Below are 21745 nucleotides of genomic sequence, written 5' to 3' on the forward strand. Positions count from 1 at the left end.
TCAATTCCTACCTTTTGAAGTGTTTTTATCAAAAAGGGATGTTGGATTTTGTGGAATGCTTTTTCAGCATCTATTGAGATGATCATTTAATTTGTCTCTTTTGATTTGTTAATGTGCTGTAATACATTGATTGATTTCCTTATGTTGAACCATCCTTGCATGCCTGGAATGAACTGCACCTGGTCATGGTGTATGACTTTTTTAATGTGTCTTTGGATTTGATTTGCAAGTATTTTGTTTAGAATTTTTGCATCTATATTCATTAGGGAGATTGGCCTTTAGTTTTCCTTTTTTATAGCATCTTTTCCTGGTTTAGGTATTACATTGATGTTAGCTTCATAACATGTGTTAGGTAGTGTTCCATTTTTTTCAATGTTTTGAAAGAGTTTAAGTAACATTGGTGTCAGTTCTTTTTGGAAAGTTTGGTAGAATTTCCCTGTGAAGGCATCTGGCCCTATTTATTTGCAGGAAGCTTTTTGATGACTGATTGGATCTCTTTGCTTGTGATCGGTTGGTTGAGGTCTTCTATTTCTTCTCTGGTCAGTCTAGGTTGTTCATATGTTTCCAGGAAATTGTCCATTTCCTCTACATTATTGGCATACTGTTTGTTGGCATACAGTTGTTCATAGTATCCTCTTATAGTTTTTTAAATTTCTTCGGGATCCACAGTAATGTCACTTTCTCATTCATTATTTTGTTTATATGGGTCTTCTCTCTTTTTGATTATGTCAGTCTAGCTAGGGGCTTATGAATCTTGTTGATCTTCTCAAAGAACCAAGTTTTGGTGTTATTTATTCTCTCTATTGTTTTTGTTGTTGTTGTTGTTCTCTATGTCATTTATTTCTGCTTTAATTCTTGTTATTTCTTTTCTTCTACTTGGTTTAGGATTGGTTTGCTGTCATTTTCCAGCTTCTTCAGTTGCTCCATTAGTTGATTTTAGCTCTTTCTTCCTTTTTAATGTATGCATTTAGTGCTATAAATTTCCCCCTCAGTACTGCTTTTGCTGCATCCCATAGGTTTGATATGCTGTGTTCTCATTTTCGTTTCTATGTATTTAGCAGTTTCTCTTGCTATTTCTTCTTTAACCCACTGATTGTTTAGGAGTGTGTTGTTTAACCTCCAGGTATTTGTGAATTTTCTAAGTCTCTGATGGTTATTGACTTCTAATTGTATTCCACTGTGGTCACAGAGTGTTCTTTGAATAATTTCAAATTTTAAATTTATTGAGGCTTGTTTTATGTCCCAGCATATAATCTATTCTGGAAAAGGTTTTGTGACCACTAGAGAAGAATGTGTATCCTGGTGATTTGGGATGTAATATTCTATATATGTCTGTTAAATCTAATTCATTTATCAGATTGTTTAGGTTTTCAATTTCCTTATTGGTCTTCTGTCTGGTTGATCTATCTATAGAAGAGAGTGATGTGTTGAAGTCTCCCACAATTATTGTGGAAACATCAATTGCTTCCTTTAATTTTGCCAGTGTTTCTCTCATGTATTTTGTGGCACCTTGATTGAGTGCATAAACATTTATGATTGTTATTTCTTCTTGTTGAATTGCCCCTTTTATTAGTATGTAGCGGCCTTCTTTGTCTCTCGTAACATCCTTGCATTTAAAGTTTATTTTATCTGAGATTAATATTGCTCCTCCTGCTTTCTTTTGGCTGTAGTTTGCATGAAATATTTTTTTCCATCCTTTCACTTTCAATTTCTTTGTGTCCCTGTGTCTAAGATGAGTCTCCTCTATGCAACATATTGATGGTTCATTTTTTTTTTTTTTTGATCCATTCTGCCAATCTGTATCTTTTAATTGGGGAGTTTAACCCATTTACATTCAGTGTTATTACTGTGAAGGCATTTCTTGAATCAGCCATCCTATGCTTTGGTTTATGTCTGTCAGATATATTTTTTCCCTCTCTCTCTTACTGTCCTTTAATGTGCCCATACTGAATCTGCTTAGTACTGAATCTTTCTCTATTTCTTTCTCCTTTCTTTGTTTCTCTGCCAGTAGGGCTCCCTTTAGTATCTCAAGTAGGGTATGTCTCTTGTTAGTAAATTCTCACAGCATTTGTTTGTCTGTGAAAAATTTGAGCTCTCCCTCGAATTTGAATGAGAGCTTTGCTGGATAAAGAATCCTGATTGGCAATTTTTCTCTCTCAGAATTTTAAGTATGTCATGCCACTGCCTTCTCACCTCCATGGTAGCTGCTTAGTAGCCACTACTTAGTCTTATGCTGTTTCCTTTGTAAATGGTGAATTGCTTTTCTCTTGCTGCTTTCAGAACTTTGCTCCTTCTCTTCAGTATTTGTCAATTTGATCAGAATATGTCTCAGAGTGAGTTTATTTGGATTTATTCTATTTGGAGTTTGTTGGGCATTTATGATTTGTCTATTTATGGTGTTTAGAAGATTTGGGAAGTTTTCCCAACAATTTCTTTGAATACTCTTCCTAGACCTTTACCCTTCTCTTCCCCTTCTGGAACACCAATGAGTCTTATATTTGGATGTTTTATATTGTCTATCATATCCCTGAGTTCCATTTTGATTTTTTTGATTTTTTCCCCTTTCTTTCTTTTGTTCTTTCATTTTCCATTCTGTCATCCTTGAGGTCACTGATTCACTATTCAACTTCCTCTAGTCTTGTACTATGAGTATCTAGAATCTTTTTAATTCTGTCAACAGTTTCTTTTATTTCCATAAGATTGTCTATTTTTTTATTTACTCTTGCAGTTTCTTCTTTATGCTCTTCTAGGGTCTTCTTCATGTCCTTTATATCCTGTCCATGCTCTTGCTGTTTGTCTTTAGTTCTTTGATTAATTGCTCCAAGTACTGTGTCTGCTCTGATCTTTTGATTTGGGTGTTTGGGTTTGGGTTATCCATATCATCTCACTTTTCCATATTCCTTAAAATGTTCTGTTGTTTTTGGCCTCTTGGCATTTGCTTAACTTGATAAGGTTCTTTTAGGATATGTAGACTGATTCAAACACTTGTCTTCAATTTGTCAGATCTGCAGCTTCGTGGAATATACTTTCTCTAACCAGCAGGTGGCATCCATGAGCCACCTATTCCCATCAAGCCAGTTCTCCCCCACTTTGTCTTGTGGTGAGTGGGGTTGTGAGTCTTGTGGGGTCCAATTGGTGCACCAAGTTTGTGTGTGTAGTTGGTGCTGCCTGCCCTGAATGTGGGGCATGTCTGAGCCATTAGGAAGGGAGGGCGGCTTTAATAATCAAATCTCCCAGGTGTTCCTGGAGATTTAAAACTGTTGCAATAGTCAATCCTTCAGGTCAGTCTCACCACAGTTTGTCTCTGCTGCTGACCCACAAGTCCTTGGTATTGGCGTATGGTCCCTGGGACTTCAGAGTGGGTCCTCTTCTAAGCCGTGCCCTCCCAGGGCCTCTGCTGAGGGAAGATTGTGCTATATCACAGGTGAGCGCTGTCCCCCAAGGGAAGTTCTGGTTTGCAGGGCGATGTAGGGGCATTCCCAGTCTGCTGAAAGCATGGCTGAATGGGGTGTGTTTATTTCCCCCTTTTCACATAGCTCTGCCTTCCCAGCTCTGGGACAATGAGCTGCAGGTGTGCAAGAGGCTATTGACCATGCCTGATATCATGGTGTGTGCACATGTTGTTAGAAACACTTCCCGTCACACTGGGTTGTTTGGGGCAGCTCTGGGCTGTGGCACTGGCACCAGGCAGAAGCATTCCCAGCCCTCTGGGAAGATGGCTATAAGCGGATGCCCCCCTTCTCTTGGGAAGTTGTGGTGTTTAGCAAATTATCTCAGCCACTAGACTTATTGCTTTGTCTCTCAGAGGTATCTTAGCTCTGCTCTTGCCTGGGCCCAAATTGCAAGTCTTTGAGGCTTTCTGTGATGGGCTTCTTAGAGTAATTGTTTTAGAAAAACAGAAAAAGATTAAAAAAAAGGGGGGGGGCTCTCCTTGCAGATGTAATGGGCTATTGAATTGCTAACAGACAAGGAGATTAGGGCCACTAAGGAACAATCAAGAAAATAAAGAAACTGGCTCTTCAGACAAGGGACCTCAGCCTCTAGATTTGCATATGAGCCTGAATCTGTTTGAGTCCTGCCCTTCTCCATTTTATGTTCACCAGACCTCCAAAAAGTCTCTGTTTTTATTTTTAATTTTTAATTTTTTTGCTGTTTTTGCTAGCCCTATTCCTCTCCACTGAGCTGACTGCTCCCAGATTCTCAGGTGTCTGGTCTCAGTCTATCTATGTTTGGAGTTTCAATCAGCAATGTGAGTTTTCAATCAGAGCCACAGCTGCAGTTCTACATCCTCATTCCCAGCATGGACGGCCCCTCCTCCCACAGGACTGAGCCTGGCATGGAGGGGCATTGGTCCCTGGTCATGAGAACTTACAGATTTTGCTGATCTCAGCTGTTCCATGCATTCATGAGTGTTGTATGAAGTATGCCCAAAGTCAAATTGCTCTGCAGTGTCCAGTCCACACAGTTCCTGGGTTTCTACCTACTGCCCTGGAGGAGTATCTAAAACCTACACCGCACCACTCTGCCATCTTACACCTTGTAAGATTTTAATTATTTTGTTTTTTACATTAAAATTTTAATCAATCTGGAGGTTAGCTATATGTAAGTTTTAAAATGGAGGGACAATAAAATGTCTTCCAAGTGAATAACCAGTGTTATCAGTCCCATTTATTAAATGATCCACCTTTGTCATAGTAAATTCTCATAATGCTGGGATCTATTTCTGTATTCTTTATTTGTTGCACTGATCTATTTGTCTATGTCTATTTCAATATTTGATTTATTTGAATATAGTGCATCTATAGTATGTTCTACCATCTAAGGCAAGTTCCTCTTTGCTGTTCTTCTTTTTCATATTTCTTGTTTCCTCTGCCATATTTCTTCTTCTATATGTATGTTAAGATTGTTTTATCCAATTTAAAGAGAAAAATATTTTAAGATAAATTCAAAATTGGATTAAATGTCTTTGTATAATTTCTCAGAATTGATAATTTTGTAATATTACATTTTTCAGCCCAAAGTGTTGGGGAGGAGATAAGAGCATGGGCACCTGGGTTGGATACTGGGAGTTGCCACCAGTAGCAATGTGACCTGGAGCAGGTTACCCTCTCTGTGCCTGACTGGTTAATCTCTAGACCAGCTGCATAACCATCTTCCTAGAACTACTTTCTCTTGGATTGCTAGGTTGGTTCCCTCCCCAATTTCTTCCTTTTTTTGTGGTTTTCACTCTTATTTTGCTGGAATACAGTCTTAACTAATTTAATATAAAAGATATGCAGGAAGTAAATTATTTGAACTCTTGTCAAAAAATGTCCATATTTTGCCTCCAAAGTTGAAAGATAGTTTTGTTGGGCATAAAATTAAGATTCAAAATAATATCTCCTTAAAGTATTTTTCTTTAAGCATTGCATGCACAGACTGTGAGGTCTGTGCATGTCAAAGTTTGGATAACAGGGAATATTTTTTCTCCTCTTGGCTATACTTTTTTTTTTTGGGGGGGGCAATTAGTTTCACAGTGTGTTCAGACACTAAATATATCTCAAAGACCTGTGCTTTCCCTAATATACCCTATATACAACTCTTGTAGAATTTTGGTCATAGTTATAACAGCATCTTTGAAAGCTTACTGTGTGCTAGACACCTTTCTAAGCACATAGCGTGTAATAATAAACTTAACCCTCACAAAAGAGTTGGAGCTATTATTTTCTCTATTTTTTAGAAGAGAAAACTGAGGCATAGAGAAATTGAATATTGTATCCAAGGTCACAAGTTAAAAAAAAAAAAAAGTGGTAGAGTGTGGTTTCAAACTCAGTCTTGATCCCAAAACATCTACTACTAATTTTACGCTATACAACCTCTTGACATAAATTCTCTGCCTTGCTCCTTCTATTTTGCTTTCTATCCTTTGTAACATATATTTATTGGCATATATATTATTTTTATTGGTTCTTTTCCTGTGTGTCATTTTTGAAGTTGTTTCTCAGCCTTTGCAGTGAATTTGGTTGAGTGGGGACTTGTTTCCATGCCAGGTATTGATTATTGGTGGGAGAATTGACCTTTTGAAATGTATTTGTGTATGTTCTGGATTACAAAACAGATCAAAAAAGAAGAGTTGGGGAGGAGAGACAAGGTGAAGTGATGGAGACTTCCTGGAGTTTGCCATCAAATCCCACATGGAGCAACTGGACTCTTGGAATTTCTCCAAGATTACAGTCAGTTGATCAGGGTTGATAGGGTACTGGCCATTGCTGTGCTCCCTCTTGCTCAAGAGTAAGTGGAAAGATCTAAACAAAAAACAAAGTGTACTGAGGTTTCCCCATTATTGAAGAAGTTCCAGAATTTTGTTCACCTAGTGGAGTCAACAAATATTTATTAAGCCTTTACCATGTGCAAAGCATAATGCTAGTCATTGCTGGGGACACATGAATGCATTAGCCATAGTCTGTCTGCAATATCCTCAGGGAAGCTCTTAACTTGGACATAAAATTGATTTTGTTAAGTATTTTACTAGAGGTTAAATCAAAATACAAAGGGAACATAGGAGAGGGAGAGGTAAACATCAATGGGAGGCATCTGGAAAGCCATCCAAGCATTTTAGATTAATAATAATTAAAATAAAATAAAACATATTTGTGGGCGTTGGGCCTGGGTGGGTGGCAGAGAATAGAGGATAGTGATTTTACTCAGGAGTCAGAAAACCTGGGTTCTGGTCCAGTCTCCATAGTCCTTGCAAGCTGTGTGTACTTAGCCAAGCCAATCTCTCGGAGACTCTGTTTCTTCACCTGTAAGGTGAAGGATAATAAATAGCACTTATTTCATAGAGTTTGGGGGAATATTTTGTGAGATAATGTTTATCTCAGGATTTGGCTCTTAGAAGGTTCTCAGTAAATGTGTGATACAAAATGTGTGTGCACATGCGTGTGCATGTGTGTGAATGCAAGTGCTTGGGAGAGTGTTTGCTGGTGGGCAGGAATGCAGGGAGCTGAGAGGTGGAGTGGTCTGTGGGTGACTGTATGAGTGGGCAATGTTGAAAATATTGGGGGAGGAAGATGCAGTGAGAGATGAAGGAAGCTAAATGAGGATTAAATAAATGTGGAAGAGCTCAAATTTTACTCCAGTGGAAGTGAGCCACCAACAATCTTTTGGGGCCGATGATTAGAAAGTTCCCTTGGGTCCTGGAAAAAATGACCAGACCCTGTGCTTGTAGATTCATAATACTTATAGAGCCTCCATTCAGTACTACAGACTGTACCACTCCTTAAATTTCGTCTACCACTTCACTTTTCGAAAAAAAATAATGTTGGTCCTTTCCATCTATTTTGAGGCCTGGAGGACAAAGATGATTTGAGTTTTTAGAAAAATAAGACAACACAAAACCAAAACCAAAATCTTTCTCACCCAGTTACATATCCCAGACCAGCTGTTGCAAGTTTCCTCATACAAGCTCCAAAAAAATAACAGGGGTAGGGAGGAGTTTACAAGGTTAGCAGGAAGCATCAAACCAAGAGACACTTGATTCCCTTCCATGGAACTGTCTTTTCGTCTGTGGTACACTACTCTGTAAAATTGTAGCTAAGGTATTGGATCTAATAAATCAACCGTAGAAGGACTTTCCTGCTGCCAACCCATCCTCTAGAGAATGAAATCCTGAGGGCAGAATTAGGGAATTGAAATTGGAATTAGTGGAGTTGCCAAAGCTCCCTGCCTTGGCCAAGATAAATGTGAACTTCTGTGAACTTTCTCGGCAGCAGTTAGAACTTAGCTGCCTTTGTTCAATGCAGTTCCAATTTATGGCATTATTGGATATAGGGTTTTAGGGAAGTATACTGGGCCAGTGAATTCATTTAGCCCATAAAGTTAAATTGCCAATGTTAAATCGATGGCACTGCAAGCTTCTCTGATTAAAAAGTTGCTGGAGCTCATTCTGGGGCCACTCACCTTTATTACTGTTCTTCGGAAGAAAGTGTTGAGCCTCTCGTGTGGGCTGAGATTTCAAGTCAATGATTGGTGGTGTGATTGCAGTTGTTTTCTTTCTGAATTAACCCATGTAACCCATGGCCCTTGTGCCTCTTGGTAACCATTAGACACATAAATGAGGCCGGGATTTATTTGGGTGGTGGAATTCTAATGCCCGTTGTTTCACTTTGTAAGTGGGAGGACTCTGTGATGGGCTGGACCTTTCCAGGAGACTGAGGCTGAGAGTCTGTTTTTCTGTCCACTGGTTTGAGGACAAAGTTCTGTTAAGAAGTTCCAACTCTGAGACTTGCCACAGCAGGGTCTTTCAGTAGTTGATATGAAAGTCCCTTTGATTGTGTGGTGGCAGTGTCTGGGTGGCTTGCCGGCACATTGCTGGCCAAATCTAAATCCGACATAGACTTCTTCACACTTCCAGTGAAACCAGTCATCTTTCCTTGAAAGGTCTACTTTTCTTGTAGCAACTCCCCGCCCGCCCCCCAAACTCTTTCTTTACTCAGTGGGAGCTCGGGGTGGGGGGGGCAGTTTGCAGAGGTACTTTTGACAAGTTATTGATTTTAGATAAAGTCAGCTCAGATTTGAGTAAGAAAATGAAAACTCTGATTAACAGTTTCTCTGAACTCCTCTTCCTGCCAGAAACAACGTTGAGAACCCCCAGGCCCTGCTACAAATTACTTTCATTGCATTGCCTGAAATTATAATTATTTTTTTTTCTTTTACTGGTTATAATACCATGGAGTGGGGGTGGGGTAGGGAAGATGTGTCATTCATAAACCTCTGACTTTGGAAAGAATCACCATATTATTATTATTCTCTTAATTACAATTAGGTGAGTATATGAGGAGTGTGTGTGTATGTGTGTGTGTGGGGGTGTTTATCAGGTGGGGGACAGGGATTCAGTTTACGGATTTTAAAATTTTCATTGCTTCCATTCATTTTAAACATTGATATTTAATTTACTTTGAGATGTCTAATAACATTAAAGGAGGATGTGGGTTTTTTTATGTTTCTTGCAAGGGAAGCCCAGTTTAAAAGGCTGTGGAATGTTAGTATAAAGTTTCCTGCTGTAGAGGTTTCTGTCTCCTGGATGGCTCTCTTCTCCCTCCATCTCCTCCAAAGGGAAATCTACTCATTTCTTAAGGCCCAGCTTGCTTTGCCACTTGAAAACTCTGCCCTGCCCATCCCAGTCAGGGATCATTCCTTTTCTAAAAATCTTGCTGAGCTTTGTTTGAAGCTTCCCTTAAACAGGGCTTTTCTGTTGTTATTTATATGCATTTCTGAAGTTTACACAGTTTTGCATTTCTGCAGTGCCTAACACAGGTTTTGCATAAAGGTATGTATTCAAAAATGTTTATGGCATAAATGAAAGAATGATCCAGAAAATCTTAAAAAAAAGAAAAAGAAGGACATCAGTATAGTTAATGTACAGGAAAACAATGTAAATCTTTGAGGAAACCTCAGTTATCTGTCTACTACAGAACCACACCCCACGGCTACAGAGAACATAGGAATGTTCTTATCCAGGTGGAGGAAGTGAGAGGAGAAAATAACAAGATCCTGAAGAGGCAGGGGAGGGAGTAGTGGTTTCTCAGCTTCTAGGCTCTGAATTCTGCAAGCTCCAACTGTCAATGGCCAGCATACTTTTGCTCCTCTTCCCTCTGGGAGCACCTAGGCCAGTTTTTCTAAATTTGTTGATCCTAAACCTGAGGCTTCAATTTGTCTACAATTTCTTCTGAAAACCTATCTTGCAAGGTTTTGGATCCCCTTGCTGCTGCTTCTGGAAAGCTTCCTTTCTCCTTTAGCCTGGGCCACTGCAGCTGGGGGCAGGGGGAAAGGAGGGAAATTTATATGTCATCTTGTGTCTATCCCTGGAACACGAAATTCTTATATCCATTTATAGCTCATGAGTGTCTCATAGGCATCTTAAACTTCATATGCCCAAGACCAAACTCTTGGCCTTTCCCAATCCAGAGCTGCTTCTCCCCTGGTCATACCATTTCAGTAAATGGCAGATCCAGCCTCCAGTGGCTCAGAACAAATATCTCGGAGTCATCTTGATGCCTTTCCTTTCAAACTCCACAGCCAATCCATCAGCTTTACCTTCAGAATATATTCTTTTTGAGTGACCATATCTTTTATTGAGGAAAGACTTCTGGTGTGGAATTAAGTGGGTGAACATTTCCTCTTTATAGTGGAGCATGGGAATGAAAGAAAAAAGGGATTAGTGTGAGAAAGGGTTAAGTTTAGCTTTCATATAAAGACCGCATGGAATAGAGAAAATGGAGATTGGCTGGAAGAGCTGGATTAAACTAGCCCCATAGTGAGAGGAAGGAAAAAGAGAGAGAGCACCGTGATGTAAGTCTAGAATCAGCACCAGTTCCTTATGTGGGAAAGATAACCAGGGTTATTGGAATGTAAAGGAATGTAGGGTATAATCAAAGGCGGGAACTCTCGATGGGAAATTTGAACTGGATGAACTCTCTTGGATAGGCTGTACAATTCAAAGTCTCAAAGACGGGCTAGTTAGCTCTCTCGGATAGACTGTAACCTCTGGAGTACCCAGCCAATGGGGAAACAGGGACACGCATATTAGGAGTAGGATGCAACTATCACCATGTTATTTTTCTGGCACGCCTGCCATATTTCTGGCTGTGCATCTGTTCTTGCAAGATTGTGAATAAATTCTTTTCTCCTCCACAACTGGGTGAGTGTTTTTAAGGTATAATGCTTGTTGCTAACAACCTGGGGGCTCGTCCAGGATCCAAAGCATTGAGGGGGACCCCCAGGATGGAAGAAGGGAAGGTATGCCCTACCATTTGAGTGGTCTCAGATTCCATCTCCTGGGGCCTGCCTCTGACTGCTGGTGAGACCCAAGATCAGACACTTAGGTCTGCTGATTGTGGACAAGGAAAGGGAAAGGAAAAATGCACCTCACAGCAACCAGGTAACTCTGTGCATAGACCAAGGTAAGGAAAAAAAAAAGGAATATTATGTATTACCTTGATGGAAGGGACATTCTGATGAATCTGAGGCTGATCCTAAGGGAAAGATGCCCAGACAAGACTCAGAATGGGGAACAGAGGCAGTCGGCTGGCCGGAAATAAAGGGAAGGGGGTTCCTTTAGGGTCCCCTGGGAACATTCCTCTAAATAGTCCATTGGGGAACATGTTGAAACATTGGGCCAAAAGTGATCAGACCAAGGGAAAGGATAAAAGAAAAATGATCAAATGTTGTTGTTACATTTAGACAAAAGAAAGCATTTTGCTGCCTGATATATTCTGGCCACAATATGGGGCAGATAAGGGTTGGCTCTGTGCTGACCTTGTACATTATGTTAATGAAAAGAAACCTTTTTCCAAGGAGGAATCTGCCACCTGCCATGTGTCTGGCTGTGTGTCCATTCTTGCAAGATCGTGAATAAATTTTTTTCTCCCCCACAACCGGATGAGCGTTTTTAACGTATAATGCTTGTTTCTAACATTAAGAATAGTAACAGTTAAGGGGTAGAGAAAAAAAAAACCTAATTGATTATTGTTTATTCCAATTTATTGTTTACAATAAAAAATTTATTGTTTACTCCAATTTTGGCTCAGTCTTCAAATGAAAATTTACATTTATATATTCTTAATCCCACTATTCACCTGTCACTACCTGCTGCTAGGATCTTGCTGTGAGCTGCAGTCATCTTTTGCCTGGATTATTGCAATAACATCTCATTGGCTTCCCAGCTTCCAGCCTTGCCCTGCCTCTCATGGTCTCTTCTCAACACAGCAAGCCAGAAGGATGGTTTTCAAAGTAGAGCCAAGCCATGTCCTTCTCTGCTCAAAACCTCCCAGTGCCGTCCTATATCCCTTACAATGAAATCTGAAACTCTTTCTATTGCCTTCAGAACCTCCATGATCTACCTATCCAACTTCTTCATCTCATCTTTTACTATTTTACCCTTCACATTGACATCTTTAGTGTGTCTTAAACAGTCATTCTCCTGCCACAGGTCCCAATTACATTTTCTATTCCTTCTTCCCAGAATGTTCTTTCTCAAAGTCACTTTATCACAGAGGACTTCCCTGGACACTCTTTCCAAAACAGCACCCCTCCCTTGTCACTCTCTGCCCCTTTCTTGTCTAATTTCTTCTTAGTCCTTGACATTTACTACATATACTTTTGCTCTGGTATATTACTACCCACCTGAACAAAAGCTCTATGAAAGCAGGGAATTTACTCTTTTATGTTTTACCTACAACTGTGTCTCACATATAGTAGGTGCTCTTTTAACACTGGTTGAATAAACTACGTGAGGCCCAGAGAGGAACACTCAGGATGGATGTTACAGGATGCTGCTCCTGGGGCCACTGTAAGGGCTTAAGAAATGCATAAAAAGGCCAAGGAATAAAAGGATAGGGCAAACCCAGCTGTGAGTTAAGTCCTTCTCGTCTGTTTCCTGCAAAGAATGGTTCAGAAGCTTTGTTTTATTTTCCAAAGTGAATGAGAAAATACTAAGGAAGTTAGTATTTTCTTGTAGGAGGTCAATAATTCATCCCATGAACATATCTGTGCATGTGTGTGTATGTAATATCCTAATGACCTTTCCCAATTTCCAGCTGTTTCAGAATGAATAATCGTTTCATACTTGAGCTTGAGCAGACTCACAAGCATCCTCACTGCTGGCTATAATCACAATATGACCCTTACTTTTCAATCAAGAAGCTGACCAATCTATTCTGGACGGCACAAAAGAGATCCAGTGTTCTCATAAAGTTCCAAATAGAGTTTTTGTCAATGGTTTAGGAACCCTAATTTGTATTTCATGGTTTTTTGATTCTCATGTTCTTTAAGACTATAATAGTGATAATAATAACATAGTAACTTTTAAAATCCTTAAAGATTATTTCAGATAACTATTTACTAAATGCCTTATTAGGGAATTTTGACTGTATAGTTAGTCCTATAAAGTGAATGTATTCTGGCTTCAGCATACCTATATCTAAGTTAGCTTTCTCCCAAAATCCAACTAAAATAACAAGAGCTTTTTTTGAAAGCATAAACTTGAAAGGACAGGAAGAGCAGAATAGGAGAAAATCACAAAACACTTTGGAATATGGATAATATACGAACACATAACTGGCTTAGTAGATTGGAAAAAGCCACATGCCAAACTGGCAGTGGAGAAAGCATCTAGCTAACCCTCAGAAAAGACATAGAAACTGTGGGGAAAGGGGGAGCTAATTTAAGAAGAGTGAAACCTGTTGAAAAAATAATTAGATCTCTAGACCCCCTTCCTCTAATCTATGCCCCTAAGGGTCTACTCCTACACCTGAAAAATGTTTGGAGGTTTATTCTCTGAAAAAACAAAAGGTTTCCATTGGGAGATAACAGGTAGATGGTTACAATGCACAAAATAGGGGATTAAGTGATTGCATGCAAACTGAACACTCATCAGTTCCCAGCAGCCAAATCCTCACTTTCTAGGTAGGGGACCAGGAGTGCTTCTCTGGGGACTCTGACCAGTAGGAGAGGAAAGACCTAAAGATGACTTCATTGGTGGGACCCCCAACCATTAGCCCTCTTAAATCATCCCATGGGGATGCTCAACCTGCTCCCAGTCAGAGCTAACAGTCCATATTTTAGTCCCTGTGCTGGTTTGAATGTATTATGTCCCCCAGAAAAAAACACATTCTTTGATGCAATCTTGTAGGGCAGACATTTTAGTGCTGATTAGGTTGGAATTCTTTGAGTGTTTCCATGGAGATGTGCCCCACCCAAATGTAGGTGATGACTCTGATTGGATAATTTCCATGGAGGTGTTGGCCCACCCATTCAGGGTGGGTCTGAATTAAATTACTGGAGCACTATATAAGATCAGACAGAAGGAGCAAGCTGCTACAGCCAAGAGGGACACTTTGAAGTAAGCACAGGAGCTGCAGATGAGAGACAGTTTGAAGATGGCCTTTGAAAGCAGACTCTTGCACCAGAGAAGATAAGAGAGGACAAATACTCCAAGTACAGCTAAAAGTGACATTTTTGAGGAACTGCAACCTAGAGAGGAATGTCCTGGGAGAAAGCCATTTTGAAACCAGAACTTTGGAGCACATGACAGCCACATGCCTTCCCAGCTAACAGAGGTTTTCCGGACACCATTGGCCATCCTCCAGTGAAGGTACCCGACTGCTGATGTGTTACCTTGGACACTTGATGGCCTTAAGACTGTAACTGTGTAACCAAATAACCCCCCTTTTATAAAAGCCAATCCATCTCTGGGGTTTTGCATTGTGGCAGCACTGGCAAACTAGAACAGTCCCCTATTCTTAATCATGAGCAGATAGCCATGGATTACCAGATATTAGAGGAAAATCTCTAACCTGGAAGAAAATGATTAAGACATGTAAGCAGAAAAAAAAGCAGGGTGGGGAGGAGAGGGGAAAAGACAAGCAGAAAAACTTGGAGAATAAAGACGATATAAGGAAAAGGAAGCTTTAGAAAAGCTATTGTTGATGTTCTCAGTGATATTACATCCATGGCACAAGAAAAGAATTACAGAAAAGAAAGATTTAGAGAATAAAACTAATTCTTGAACACTGAAAGTGCAAAAGCTGAGACTTAAAAGGAAAATTCAATAGAAGGACCAGAAGGAAAAATGAATCTATTTCCCAGAAAGTAGAAGAAAAAGAAAAATGAGTAAAAAAAATAGGAGAAAAAAGGTTGGAAAATTGGAGAATTTCTAGGATTTTTCCAACATCTGTATATTATAATATGCAGAAAGAAAGAACAGAGAATACATAGAAAAGAATGTCAGCAATGAAATAATTTAAGAAAATTTCCCAGAATAGAAGGACAATTGTTGCTAGATTAAAGGGCCCACAGTGCATAAAATAATGAAGTTAGATCCACAAATTTCTATTGTGAAATTTCTGCTAGGGACAGACAAGATTCTACAAGCATCAGACAGGAAAAGATGGCTCACATACAAATGACACGGAATCAGAATGGCTTTGGACTTCTCAATAGCAGCGTTGGAAGTGAGAAGAAAATGCAGCAATGCCTTAAAAAATTCTGAAGGAAAGTGGTCTCCAGTCTAAAACTGTATACCTAGCCAAACTATCAATCAACTACAAAGGTTTTTTAAAATAACATTTCAAGCCAAGGATCTCAAAAATTTTTCTTCCATGCTCTCTTTTTCAGGAAGTTATTAGAGAGTGTGTGCCATCAAAATGAGAGATTAAACCAAGAAAGTGGAAGACAGGAAACCAGAGATGCAACACGAAAGAGAGGTGAAGAGAATACCCAGGAGGGTAGTGAAGGGAGAGTCCAGTGGATTGTGCTACAGTCATGAAGGACAATCAGTCTGTATTGGAGCAGGGTGTCTTAGCAAGACACCTTGATTCTGTTATCTTCGAGATCCCCATCGTCAGATTTGTATCTGTGCTTGTCTGATTTTGACAACGTGCTTATGGAGTTTATGCTTTTTCTTCTATTTCTTGCTGTCTGGATCAGTTGAGAACACTCAATTCATCCCACGGAAATATTCTGTCTATATTTTCTTCTGAGAGGTGGAGATAAACTATAGTGAGTTTAGAAGTGGAACTGTATACTCCTTCCACCCACATTTCTTGTTAGATGTCCAGCTCCTGCTCCATGGTCTATACTACAGCCCACCGGGTACAGCAATTCTGTGAATCCTGTGCTTCCCAGATTCATTCAAGAACTTACTGACTGAATAGCCTAATAATTTTATTTATTTTTATTTTTTTCTTTATTTAGAGAAATGTGTTTACAAAACAATCATGCGTAAAAGATAGGGTTCCCATAAACCACCCCACCAACAATGTTCATTGGTGTGGAACTATGTGTACAGTTGATGACAGCACATTTTTATAATTGTACTATTAATTAAACTCCATGGTTAAACTTAGGGTTCACTGTTTGTGTAGTAGTTCCATGGACTTTTTAAAAATTTTTATTCTGTTATCAATATACAATCTGACATTTCCCCTTTTAATCATTTTTCAGATATATATTTCAGTGCTGCTATTGCATTCTAAGTGTTGTGCTACCATCACCACTATCTATTACCAAAACATTTCCATCATCCAGATAGGAACCCTGTACATTTTATGCCTCAACTTCCCATTCCCTATCCCCACCCAGTCCCCTGGTAACTTGTATTCTAAATTCTGATTCTATAAGTTTGTTTATTCTAATTGTTTCAAATCAGTGACATCATATAATATTTGTCCTTTGGTGTCTGGCTTATTTCACTCAACATGATATCATCAAGGTTCATCCATGTTGTTGCATGTATCAGGACTTCATTCCTTTTTATGGTGGAATAATATTCCATTGAATATATGTACCACATTTTATTTATCCATTCATCTGTTGATGGACACTTGGGTTGCTTACATCTTTTGGCAGTTGTAAAGAATGCTGCTATGAACATTGGTGTGCAAATATCTGTTCTAGTCCCTGCTTTAATTTATTTAATTTAATTTAATTTTCAGGGTATAAAAAGTAGTGGTATTCCTAGGTCATATGGTAGTTCTATTCTTGGCTTTCTGAGGAATTGTCAAACTGTCTTCCACAGTGGCTGCGCCATTTTAAATTGCCGCTAGCATCGTCTCCAACACTTGTTATTTTCCATTTTTTAAATAGTAGGCATTCTAATGGGTTTGAAATGGTATCCCATTATGGTTTTGATTTGCATTTCCCTGCTGGCTAATGATGTTGAGCATCTCTTCATGTGCTTTCTGGCCATTTGTATATCTTCTTTGGAGACATGTCTGTTCAAGTCTTTGGCCCATTTTTAAATTGAGTTCTTTGCCCTTTTTTGTTAAGTTGAAGGATTTCATTATATATTTTGGATATTAATCCTTTATTGGATATGTGGTTTCCAAATATTTTCTCCCATGTGCAGGTTGTCATTTTACTTTAATGACAAAGTCCTTTGAGGAACAAAAGTTTTAAATTTTGATGAGGTCCCATTTATCTGTTTTTTCTTTTGTTGCTTGTGCTTTATTTGGGTGTAAAGTCTAAGAAACTATTCCCAAAAACGAGCTCATGAAGATGCTTCTCTATGTTTTCTTTGAGGAGTTTTATAGTTCTAGCTCTTATATTTAAGTCTTTGATCCATTTTTAGTTGACTTTTGTATATTGTGTGAGGCAGGAGTCCGCCCTTTTTTTTTTTTTTTTTTTTTTTTTTGCAAATGGAGATCCAATTTTCCCTTCTACATTTGTTGAAGAGATTAATCTTTCCCAATTAAGTGGTGTTTACTCCCTTGTCAAAAATTGGTTGGGCATAAATGTGAGGGTTGATTTCAGAGCTTGCTATTACATTCCATTACTCTATCAGTCTGTTCTTGTGCCAGTGTCGTGCTGTCTTGATTACTGGGGCTTTGAAATACATTTTATGATTGGGAAGTATGAGAACTCCAACCTCATTCTTCTTTTTCAAGACGGCTTTAGCTATTTGGGGCAACTTATCTTTCTATACAAATTTGATGATTGACTTTTACATTTCAGCAAAGAAGGTTGTTGAAATTTTGATAGGGTTTACATTGAATCTATAAATTGGTTTGGATAGTACTGACATCTTCATGATATTTAGTCTCCCAAGCCAATGAACACAGAATCTCTATCCATTTATTTAGGTCTTCTTTGATTTCTTTTAGCAGTGTTTTGTAGTTTTCTGTATACAAATCTTTTACATACTTGGTTAGATTTATTCCTAGATATTTGATTTTTTAAATTACTATTGTAAATGGAACTTTTTTCTTACATTCATCTTCCCATTGTTCATTGCTTATGTATAGAAACACTACTGATTTTGGGGTGTTGATCTTGTACTTCCCTACTTTGCTGAATTCATTTATTAGCTCTAGGAGCTTTGTTGTGGATTTTTCAGGATTTTCTGTATATAGAATCATATAATCTGCAAATAGGAAAAGTTTTACTTCTTCATTTACAATTTGGATGCCTTTCATTTCTTTTTCTTGCCTAATTTCTCTGGCATTAACTTCAGTACAATGTTGAATAACAGTGGTGACAGTGGACATCCTTGTCTTGTTCCTGATCTTAAAGAGAAAGCTTTCAGTCTTTCCCCATTAAATAGGATGATAGTTGTGGACTTTTAATATATGCTCTTTATCATGTATAGGAAGTTTCCTTCTATTTCTAGTGTTCTAAGTTTTTATCAAGAAAGAGCACTGTATTTTGTCAAATACCTTTCGTGCATCAATTGAGATGATCATGTGTTTCTTTTCCTTCATTGTGTTAAAGTGGTATATTACATTAATTGATTTTCTTATGTTGAACTAACCTTGCATAAATCCCACTTGATTATGGCTTATTATGTTTTTAATATGCCACTGTATCCAGTTTGCTAGTATTTCGTTGAGGATTTTTGCATCTATATTGATAAGAGATACTTGTCTGCAGTTTTCTGTTCTTGTGGTATCTTAATCTGGCTTTGGTATGACAGTGATGTTGGCCTCATAGATGTGAGTTAAGGAGTGTTCTCTCCCTTCAATATTTGGAAGAATTTGAGCAGAATTGGAGTTAAGTCTTCTTGGAATGTTTGGTGGAATTCCCTTGTGAAGCCATCTGGTCCTGGGCTTTTCCTTTTTGGGATGTTTTTGATGACTGATTCAATCTCTATACTGGTTTAGTTTGTTGAAATCTTATATTTCTTCAAGTCAATGTAGGTAGTTTATGTATTTCTGATAATTTGTCCATTTTGTGGAGGTTTTTTAATTTATTAGTAGATATTTGTTCATAGTATCCTTTTATTTCAGCAAGTTCAGTAGTAATGCCCCCCTTTTTATTTATGATTTTTGTTATTTGTATCCTCTCTCTTTATTTCTTTGCCAGCCTAGCTAAAGTTTTGTCAAGTTTATTGATCTTTTCAAAGAACCAAGTTTTGATTTTGTTGATTCTCACTGTTTTTTTCTCTTTCATTTATCTCCCCTCTAATCTTTGTTATTTCCTTCCTTCTGCTCACTGTGGGTTTAATTTGCTCTTGTTTTTCTAGTTCTTACAGTTTTGAGGTCAGGTCTCTGGCTTGAATTCTTTCTTCCTTTTTAATGTAAGAATTTAGAGCTATAATTTTCCCCCTCAGCACTGCCTTGACTGCATCCAATATGTTTGGTATTAATTTGACTCAGGATATTTCATAATTTCTTCTTTAACCCACTGATTTAAGGATATGTGGTTTAATTTCTACATATTTGTGAATTTTCCTTCTTCCCTCTGTCATAAATTTATAGCTTCATTCTGTGGTGGTCAGAAGTTATATGTTGTATGATTTCAATATTTTTTAATTTATTGAGACTTGTTTTGTGACCCAACATATGGTCTATCCTGGAAGATGACCCATGTGCACTCAAGACAAATGTGTATTCTGTTTGTGTTGGGGGTAGTGTTCTATATAGTCAGTTAGGTCTCATTGGTTTAGTGTATCATTCAAGTCCTGTACTTCCTTATTGATCTTCTGACTAGAAGTTCTATTCATTGTTGAGAGTGGTGTGTTAATGTCTCCTACTGTTAATATAGAACTATCAGCTTCTTCCTTCCTATTTGCCAGTATTTGCTTCATATATTTTGAGGCTTTGCTGTTAGATGGATGTGTATTTGTAAGTGTGACATCTTCCTGTTGAATTGCCCTTTTAGTAGTATAATGACCATTCTTGTCCTTCATAACTATTTTTGATCTTAAAGCCTTTTTAATCAAATATTAATATAGCCACCCAGCTTTATTTTGGCTACTACTTGCCTGGTATATTTTTTCTATCATTTCACCCTCAACCTATTTGTATCTTTGAATTTAAGGTGAGTTACTTGCAGACAGCATGTAGTTGGATCATGCTTTTTTATCTATTTAGCCAATCTCTGCCTTTTCACTGAAGAGTTTAATCCATTTACATTTAAAGTCACTACTGATAATATGGGACTTCCTGCTGCCATTTTGCTATTTATTTAGCCTTTTGTTCCAGTTTGCCAATGCTGCCATTTTGCAAAACCCAGAATGGATTGGCTTTTATAAAGGGGGTTTATTTGTCTTAAGGCCATAAAGTATCCAAGATAAAGCATCAGTACAGGGTACCTTCACTGAAAGATGATATCTGAAAGCCTCTTTTAGCTGGGAAGGCATGTGGCTGGCGTCTGCTTGCTCCCAGGTTGCATTTCAAAATGATGTTCTCCAAAATGTCAGCTTTCAATGGCTGTTTTCCAAAATGTCTGTCTTAGCTGTGGCTAGCTATGAGCAACTTCTGTCTGAGCTTTTATAGGGCACCAGTGAACAAATCAAGGCCCACACTGAATGGGCGGGGTCACACCTCCATGAAAATTATCTAATCAGAGTTATCACCTTCAGTTGGGTGGGTCACATCTCAATGGAAACAACTTAATCCAATATTCTTACCTAATCAACACTAATATGTATGCCCCCACAGGATTGCATCGAAGAACATGGAGTTTTGGAAGACATAATGCATCCAAATCAGCACACCTTTGTAAGTCATACTTTTTTTGTCCTTCATCTGTTAATGCCTACTTTTATATTTATTTGCACCATATTGAGTACCTTCTCATTTTTATCTGGATATTTTTTTCATCTGTTTTCCTTATGGTTACCATGGGGTTAAAATTTAATATCCTAAATATATAACAATCGTGTTTGGTTTTGATACTAACTGAACTTTAATAGCATACATACATACTTTTTCTATATCCTCCTTTTTTTATACTTGCTACCATTTATATATTTGTACACTTTATTCTCCAAAACATAGATTTATCATTACTTTTTAGGCTTTTGCATTTTAGCACCTGTAGGAAGTAAGAAGTAGAGTTACATACCAAACAGTATAGTATAATAATATGGGCATTTATAATTACCCAAATGGTTCCCTTTACTGCTGAACTTTTATTTCTTTATGCTGCCTTGAACCATTGTCTAGAGCCCTTTCTTTCAGTCTGAAGAACTCCCTTAAGCATTGCTCATAGGACAGGTCTAGTTGTGATGAACTCCCTCAGTTTTGTTTATCTGAGAATGTCTTAACCTCTCCCACATTTTTGAAAAACAGTCTTGCTGGATATAAAATTCTTGACTGGCAATTATTTTCCTTCAGCACTTTAAGTATTTCGACCCACTGCCTTCTTGCCTCCATGGTTTCTAATGAGAAATCAGCACTCAGTCTAACTAGGACTACCTTGAAGGTAGCATTGCTTTTCTCTCACAGCTTTCAGAACTCCCTCCTTGTCCTTTGCATTCAAAGTTTAATCAATATATGATGGTATATTTTCTTCATGTTATCCATTTTGGGGTTCTCTGAGCTTCTTGGATGTGCATATTCACATCTTTTGCTAAGTCTGGAAATTTCTCTGTCATTATTTCTTTGACTATTCCTTTTGCCCTTTATCTCTTTCTTCTCCTTCTGGGATTCCCATAATGCCCAAATTGGTGTACTTGATGGTATCACATATAAGTCTTAGGCTACTAATTTCATTTTTAATACATTTTTTTCCTTTCTTCTCCTCAGCCTGGCTCATTTCAAGTGTTTTGTCTTCAAATTCACTGATTCCTTCTTCTGGCACCTCCAATCTGCTTTTGAAACCCTCCTTGGAATTTTGCATTTCAGTTATTGTGGTGTTCAACTCCAATAGGTCTGTTTGGTTTCTTTTAAAAATTTATAGCTCTGTACCTAGACTCTCATATTGGTCATTCACTGTTTTCCTGATATTGTTTAGCTCTGTCTCTATACATTCCTTCATCTCCTTT

This window comes from Choloepus didactylus, chromosome 3 (genome assembly GCF_015220235.1).
Source record: "Choloepus didactylus isolate mChoDid1 chromosome 3, mChoDid1.pri, whole genome shotgun sequence".
NCBI classification, from domain to species: Eukaryota; Metazoa; Chordata; class Mammalia; order Pilosa; family Megalonychidae; genus Choloepus; species Choloepus didactylus.